We start from the raw sequence: 8233 nt of genomic DNA, 5'->3' as shown, positions 1-8233 counted from the left end.
AAAAATTAAAGATCGGGTGGTTCTTGTTTTTTTTTTTTTTTTTTTTTGTTTTTTTCTATAAATTATTCGGGTTTGAATAGAAATTCAAGTACTCTACTATAGAATCCAGTTTAGTTTATTTTATTCAAGAAAAATCTAAAAGTTACTATCAATTTCATTTTGTTCTGAATGTCTTATAAACCATCTATCTTATGATAAAATGTATTTTTTGGGTAAAATAAGTTTTCTAAACATTGAATCCTCATAAAGTTCTGTAAGTCGATAATAGACAAATTACGAATATGTTTATTTTGGCATAAATATGAGATATGTTATTTCTATGAAGAGGATTATTATAAATTATTTTAAAGTAGCCAATGAAATGTCAGAAAAACTAAAGATTATATTTACAAAATATACCAGTTCGATAAAATAGATTTTATCTGCATTACATTAACGTTATAGAATTAAAATGTAAAGATATATAAAGTTTGTAGCGATACAATTGCACAACTTTTGGCACCGTTTTACAAAATGAACCTAATTTAATTAGCTTTGAAGTAGTTTATAATAATCATCTACAAGTTTTTTTATATTTGTCAAAATGATGTCACCAGATTTATTATAAAAATACGTCTTGAGAACTATTTAAAATACGGAAGTTCAATTGGTTGATTTAAGTCATTTTTGTTCTAATTTAAAAAAAAAGAAGTACAATCTTTTCGTTCATTGGTGGCTTACTAGAGTTGAACAAGGAACGAGGATTAGGCCAGATTTTAAGGTTTTTATTTTTTAAATAAAATAAATTACTATTGGCATGCTGAGATCGAAAAACATTTGAAATATATATATTCAGATCCAAAAACATTCCAAAAAATTAGGATTTCCTGACCTTAAGCATTTTGAAATTATTTCGGTTTATGGACAATTTAATCAGTTTCATTAATTCTGTTTATCCATCCATTAAAAATTCAGTTAGGTTTTTAAAATAGCATCATCTTCATGCTATTTATACTAAGATTGAATTATTCTTATTAATAGTTCTAACCAAAAATGCTATATGACATATAGGTACCGACTTAATAAATTACTATATAAAAATATTCAGAAGAAGGAATTAAAATAGACGTTTCAATATTATTTATATAAAGAGTTTAAATGTGTTAAAATTAAATTCAAGGTTATCCTGTTTTATTTTAATTATAATTTATTAATCTGCAAATTTAATTAAATCGATATATTAATTAATAAATAAACAAATGCTACATAATTAATAACTTTATAAATGATAATTTTAATTTAAAATTAAAAAATAAAAAAGACAAGGGGGCACCCGGGTTTGAACCGGGGACCTCTCGATCTGCAGTCGAATGCTCTACCACTGAGCTATACCCCCAGTTGTTAAGTCTACACTAAATATTTTCTCTTAGACCTGCACGGTTTATACACAACATGTTTCATGAGGAAACGTAATTAAAGATAATCAAAAAGTAGTGCCTTGTCACCAAGTAATTAAAGATTATTATAAATGTAGTTCCTTGTCATCAAGCTATTTTTTTTATCTCAATCCGTAGTCAATATGTGCTTTTTAAAAGGTTTTCATTAAAACTTGTTTTCCCAAATTTCATCCCGTTACTCAAAATATCTATGAATACGAATCTACGATTAATTTCCCTTAAAATAGCAACCAATTTGTTGCAAAATATCGCAAACAAGTAAAAATGCATGGTTTCCGAAAAATACTCTGTAGAATCTCATGTAATGAATTTTTTAAGAACGATCTAAGGGATTTCCTAAAAGTTGCTTTATTTCATATGCATTTCCACAGCATATCCAACTCTGGGAAGCTAGTTTAATTCCGAAAAAATATTAAGGTGAGGTTAAAAAAAACTTAGATACCTACAATGCGTGTTACTGGTATTACTTTTGTTCTAGTTCTTTTACCTCGTATCTAGATTTTAGTACTGATGTTTCAACAATGACTTAAGTTTGAGTGTTTTGTACTCTCTTGGAGGTAATGTTTCTTCAATTCCTCCATTGACGTGAGCCTAAAGGCCTTCGCACATTTCAACTTTTTTGTTAATTTTTATGTCTTTCTAACCTATCTATTATGTCCTTTATTCCTTGGTTTATGATTTCGATTGTGTAAACAATAAAAGTACCGAAAATTCAGTAATCATATTGATAAATATTGACACGGTTGTTGACTAGATATCCTCAGCCAAATATCTTTCACTTCGGTAAGAGACTGAATCTGCTTCAGTAAGAACTGCTAGTTATGGTAATGAAGAAGGGGGCGCGGCCGACCAGCGCGGGAACAATAGGCGATCTGGGAGTGTCGTCTTTCGTGTCACGGTCCTCTGCCATTCGGGGTCCTCTCCCCAAAATAAGAAAAGGAAGTTGATAAATATTAACCCGATCCTCGAGTCATCTAACTTTAAACCTTTAGTTTTATAGGGCAAGATAATTTGCTCTACCCCTCATATATCCTTTTTATAGTTCTCTTTAACTTCTTTCATTTGTTTCTGAATGAAATTTAATCCTTTCCTGTAAAGTGTCAATAATCGTTCTTGAAGATTGAGGTGACTGTATGCATTTTTTCAAACCACGCTGTTGAAAAAAAAGCTCCTTCATCTTGTACCTTGGTTAGAATTTTTTAATGTGACATTAGTATCTTGAAATATCTATGAAAATTCACTTTTTTCAGTATGAGTTAGATTTGGTTTCTTCGCGCCTATGAAGAGTCTCTGGTTATTGGTAAATTCTGTAAAAGGACCTAACCCGAATCTAGAAATAGCATATTTTATAATGAAACGGGAATATTTGCATTACTTCTACCAAGAAAATAAGATATATAACCTCATTGTAAAAAAAAATAAAAAATGATATTATGTTATATGCACAGTCGTGAGTTTGGTGTTGATATTAAACAAGCTATAATATCATTTTATGTTATTGTGGTTGATATTAACCAAACCATAATATCATTTTACGTTATTGGTGTTGATATTAAGCAAGCCATAATATCATTTTATGTTATTGGTGTTGGTATTAAACAAGTCATATTTCTTATTTTTTTAGGTAGAGGTAATGCAAATATTTCCGTTCTATTACAAAATATGCTATTTCTAAAATTCGGGTTAAGTCCTGAAAAGAGTTCACCAATCATTAGAGACTCTCCATAGATGCTAAGAAACCAAATCTAAACAGTTAAAAAAGTGAATTTTAATTTCCATTTCGAGAGATTTTAAAGTCCAAAAATAAATATTTTTGACTAAACTTAATCAATTTAGACTAAACATACTTATTGGGAACTTCTTACCAAACATTTAAAAATAATATTTTTTAATTGTTGGGAAATTTAAAAGAACAAATTAATAAATAATTAATTTATTGGTAAAAGTAGTGGACTGTGTAATTTTTGAATAAGAAAAAAAAGAAAAACTCATACATCTGATAATATCTTGGTGGTGTGGTATCTTTAATACGATATTCTTATTTCAAAATATTTATGAAAAGTCACTTTATTCATTGCCATTTATATTTGGTAGAAAGAGTCTGATGATCATTTGACGTTTCTTAATCATATTACTTACTCTTTTATTTACCTAAATAAAATATAAACAGTTAAATTAATTACTGAAGAGTATATTTCACCTAAAATTAGAAATATCGCTGCTTATCTTAAATAGTATCACATCTAACATAAATAAAATGTTTTGATTTATTTAATACCGGTCGTATTCCATAGATAGTGCAGTAGACTACAGTAATGTTCTATACTTAGGCTTTCCTACATATTGTTCCAATATGTATCAGAGCCCCTTGTCAGGTTGTCACAAAGTAACTACAATCTGCGGATAGTGAAAGATAATAATTGAACATGAAGAAATCGCCGATAGTAATGCTATGTTGATCAAACTTAAGATATTAAATGACAGGGCTAATTAGTGAACGATCAGCTGATAATTAAAAAAAAGATATATAACAATGAAATAAACTATTTTGGTTGGTCATTTACGATGAATTTTGTAAACAAAATGTCATTTTTTTGAATAATTAAACAGAAAAAAGATTCACTTAGACGCGATTATTCCCCATTAAGTACTAATGACATGTCCATCGCTAAATTCTAACATTGTATTATACCAACTGTAAAAGATAAAAAACAATTTCAAATCGACCCTTGAGGACACAGGAGCAGGTGTACTGATTTATGATTATGAGACGCCATGTTGATTGACAACAACAGTAACCTTTGGGTTTCATGATTATTGACGATTGCCCATCCTGGTGCAATTCTCGTTTGGTTATCTTGTTGTATGTTTTAGTTTAGCCTGTCCGATTTATTTCGTGAGAGAAAAAAAATTGACTTCATCCACTAACAAGTTGACTAAGCCGATCCCATTTATGGATCGAAAAACTTTCGCTCCAACATCCTCCAAGGACATGGTTCATTTTTTTTTCTACAGTTGCCACCAATAAGGTCGGTATTGTCATAGCGTCCCACATCAGGACGTATTAGGAACTGGGTCACCGAATATGTTTTAGGGATTACTTTTAGTGGCAACGGGTTTATATGGCATGCGTAGGCGAGTTTGTTTATGAATGGTCCGACCTCCGGATCACCTTGGCGAACGTTTCTCCGTATAATTAAGAACCGTCATTCATAAAAGTTGCCCGACAACACGTTTCCGAAAGTCTGATTGACGATCCTTCAACCAAACGGTTTGGTAACTACTAAAATCGATTAGATTTCAATTTACATAATACATGTTGTCCATTCTTGACAACATAATTGTTCCCTAACAATTAGGTCGCTAAACCTTGGTTGGATAATTTAAGAAATGTCCCTGTATAATCAACAATGTAGTTTCCCCACGCTATTGTCACATATGGTTCTGGGGAATATTATGAATACAAGCCCGCAATACTATAATGTAATGCATGTCAGAAATGAGGTGTGTCTGCCGAGTTTTAAATCCGACAGCACTTCAGATAAAGCCGTTTAAATGTGTTATTATATTTCATACAAAATATTTCCCCATAATAATAAATAATCTTTTATTATCTTAGATTATAACGCCAAAAATAATTATTGTAAATATTGCCTTCCGTTAGCATATTACCTTTTACATGGGCCCCATTCCCTTAGCCCATGTTTCATCATGCCTTGAAAACATTCACTTTTATTTTATTTCCTTATTTCTATGTACCTGTTTTGCAGGTATGGCAATCATTTCATTCTTGTTATTTGTATTCCGAAATATGTTGTATATTTCATCTACAAATTGTATTAAATATGGTAGATACTGAAATGTAGCTATTTATCTTTAAACTTGATTTGTATATCGTTAAAAATATTAGCACGTTTTTCCACTTATTGTTGTCTATCACAAAAGCAAGTCATCACACATTTGTATTGCAGAAATTTTAAATGAAACTGTTTATAAAATAAATTGATATTTTCCTATGACATACCGCTATCAGACGCTAGCTCAACAAATAGTAGTCAACAGGATACGAATCGTTCGAGGTCATGTCGAATGGATTAAGTTATCAACTTATTTAAATATCATTAAAGATACAGAACAACTTGTCTGATCAATTCGATTTGCATAAACTTTCCTTCCATTAACGCTTATCCTCATCATGCTTGTTTGTTGTAACTTCCTTGTCCTTCATCTTTACTGGTGTATTTTTGTTCGTCCGATTGGGCTTAAAAATTCCCTAAAGCCTTGCTTTAGCTTAAGGGTCTCTAGTACTTAGACAATATTGAAAGTAGATGGCCCTGAAAAAACAACAAATAATTAAATTAGAATATCGCCTACAAAATTCGTATGCAAGGAACTTTTACAGAGAACAGAAAACATGCTCTCTAACCCATCACGTAGACAATATAAACTTCCTTCGAACCTACGACCAAAGGAGAGAGAAAAAAAAATGTCAGAAGGTAAATCCAAAGTTTTACATAGATTCCTGTACCGACAGTTAGCGGCTATATTCGAAGAAATGCTTTTACGGAGCGTCGACACAGACTTATCTTTACAGCTGAAATTCATATTCTAAGGTAGAATGGGTCAAATAATAGGTACTGCTATCTCAATTAATTTAACGTATAATTTATAGCTTTATTTTCAATAAATTAATATTAAAAATAAGTAAAACAAAATGTATTTTATTAATACTGAAAGTGTTAATTAGAAATCCTGATTTTAATAATTTCTTAAGTTTTCAAGTGTTTTTGAATTAAAAGTTTCGAATACTTAGTTCTGAAATATATCAGAAAAAATAATCCTTTTCCGAAGGTTGCCTTATTCAACAAAAGGGTGTCGATATTATTTTAATAGGAATTATTAAAATATATATTTTTTTAATTTCATGAAGGATTTAACGTCATTGAAAATTAGATTCTGTTCGATTTTAGCTGATTTTTTAAATTTGTTTTTAAATTATCCATATTTTTTTTGTGGAACTCACATAACGGTTTTGTAATATTTCGATCCCTGAGTTTTAAATCCGGTCGACCTACAACATTCAAGGAGAACCGCAATGACGTATCTTACCATTCATGAATTTTTTTACCTACGCTTAATCCTTGATAAATAAAATGTGACCTTTAGAAGTTATTCCTTAGTTCGATTAATAGTTTAGTAGTAGTTTTCTTTTTACTTTCACTTACGTTATACATGGAATTTATATAGCGATGTTGACAAATTTCGAATTCGTGATTTTTTCGAAAATGGTTCTGGAGATTTCTGAGCACATCTGCACGGACTGCACCGCCTTTGATGCACCACAGGCCAGATTGCTGAGTCTGGTCCCTGACTCAATATTCCCTCACAGAAGACAGGTTTTCTCAGCAAGTTACCGGTAAGCAAGTAAAGAAAATCACTTGTGTAACAAATTATTTGTATAGGTTGGAAGGCTATTGTTGGGTCAGCCCACTTTAATCTTCGCCAAAGAAGATGACCAGGCCCTGGAAGGCCAGCGGACGGAAGAGGGGCAGGCGATTGAACGTTACAGCCGAAAATTTAGCAATATAAATTTTATTGTAAAAAGTTTTATTAGCAGTAGTTGCAGTAGTTTGTTATGTAGTAGTAGATGCCAGGAATACATGTGTAAAATCAAACTACAGCTGCATACCTGTACTGCTCAAACGGTAGGCGATGGTAGAATTGATAAATAAAGTCTCACAAAATGGTCCGCTTACAAATTAAAAAAAAAAAAATTAAATCTGTACCGCTACAACCCATGAAGGGTTAGGGGTTCATTACTGAATAAGGGAGTACTGTTACTAGACCAACGGTTGTGCAAGGAGGTGATTTGGTCAGAATAACGCTCGACCGCCAGATTTTTACCCAATTAAGGGTACCCAATTTAGGAGGCTGGGTGGACCCCAGGAGGGCTCCAGAATTCACAATAGTTGACTCACGGCTACAGTGTAGCAGACAACAATTTTATGCCAAGCTCGGATTAGAACTCGAGTCCTTGGAGTTAGTAGCCACAGGCCTTACCCCCGGTCTGCCTACAAGCCTAGCCTAAAAACGAAAAGTTAGAAAAGACTGTACCAACATATTTAAGACAGGTGTATGCCTGAGATGTGACAACAGCTTTTTCGATATAATCCACAGACAAGATTCCATTTAATATAATGGATTTTCCACATTATTTCATCAAGGAACTAAGTCATGATTCCATTTTTAGAGTTCGAATTGAATTATGACTTTAATGTAAACATGTAAATTAATAAATACCCAACGGCAGTAGTTACTAATTTGTAATAAATTTTATGGATAAATAGAAAGTCCCAAATGTCAGAAATTAACTTTTTACCATTTCCCTCTACAAGCTTTTGTCGACAAAATTAATCAAAATCTCACAAAGATATTGACAGCATTTTTGTAGTGTCAGTGTGTGAATATGAGATTGTCCGTATTTTCATAAAAAATTGACTGTAAAAGAATATCTAATAAAATAAAAACCTCAACAATGGAAAGAATCTTTTCCTATTCCAATTCAGGAAAATAGTCCAAGGGCTGTATTGTTATAACTGGCGGAGGATCTCTTTCCTTTCGGCGAGTAAATATTTATACTAATTATAACGAATGAAAAAAATTCTCCGAGGAAATTATCTATTACTTTGAATGTGGATTTAGGTAGGGCAGATAAATTATTGAACTAGGTTTAGGGATGGTTTGCTCGGGATTTGGCTCGGTTGAAAGAAAGAAATATTTATCGTGCGATTCTATGC

At 31.5% G+C, this 8233-nt stretch overlaps 1 non-coding gene across 1 annotated transcript; it reads right to left on the bottom strand.

Annotated features, from left to right (window-relative positions):
* Positions 1–1303: 1303 nt before the first annotated feature.
* TRNAC-GCA (transfer RNA cysteine (anticodon GCA)) lies at positions 1304–1375 on the bottom strand. The gene has a single exon. It is a non-coding gene; the product is annotated as a tRNA-Cys (tRNA).
* Between the last annotated feature and the right edge of the window lie 6858 nt (positions 1376–8233).

The sequence above is a fragment of the Halyomorpha halys genome, unplaced genomic scaffold (assembly GCF_000696795.3).
Source record: "Halyomorpha halys isolate HHAL.00 unplaced genomic scaffold, Hhal_1.1 Scaffold110.1, whole genome shotgun sequence".
Lineage (NCBI taxonomy): Eukaryota > Metazoa > Arthropoda > Insecta > Hemiptera > Pentatomidae > Halyomorpha > Halyomorpha halys.
This window is presented reverse-complemented; position numbering and strand designations above follow the sequence as displayed.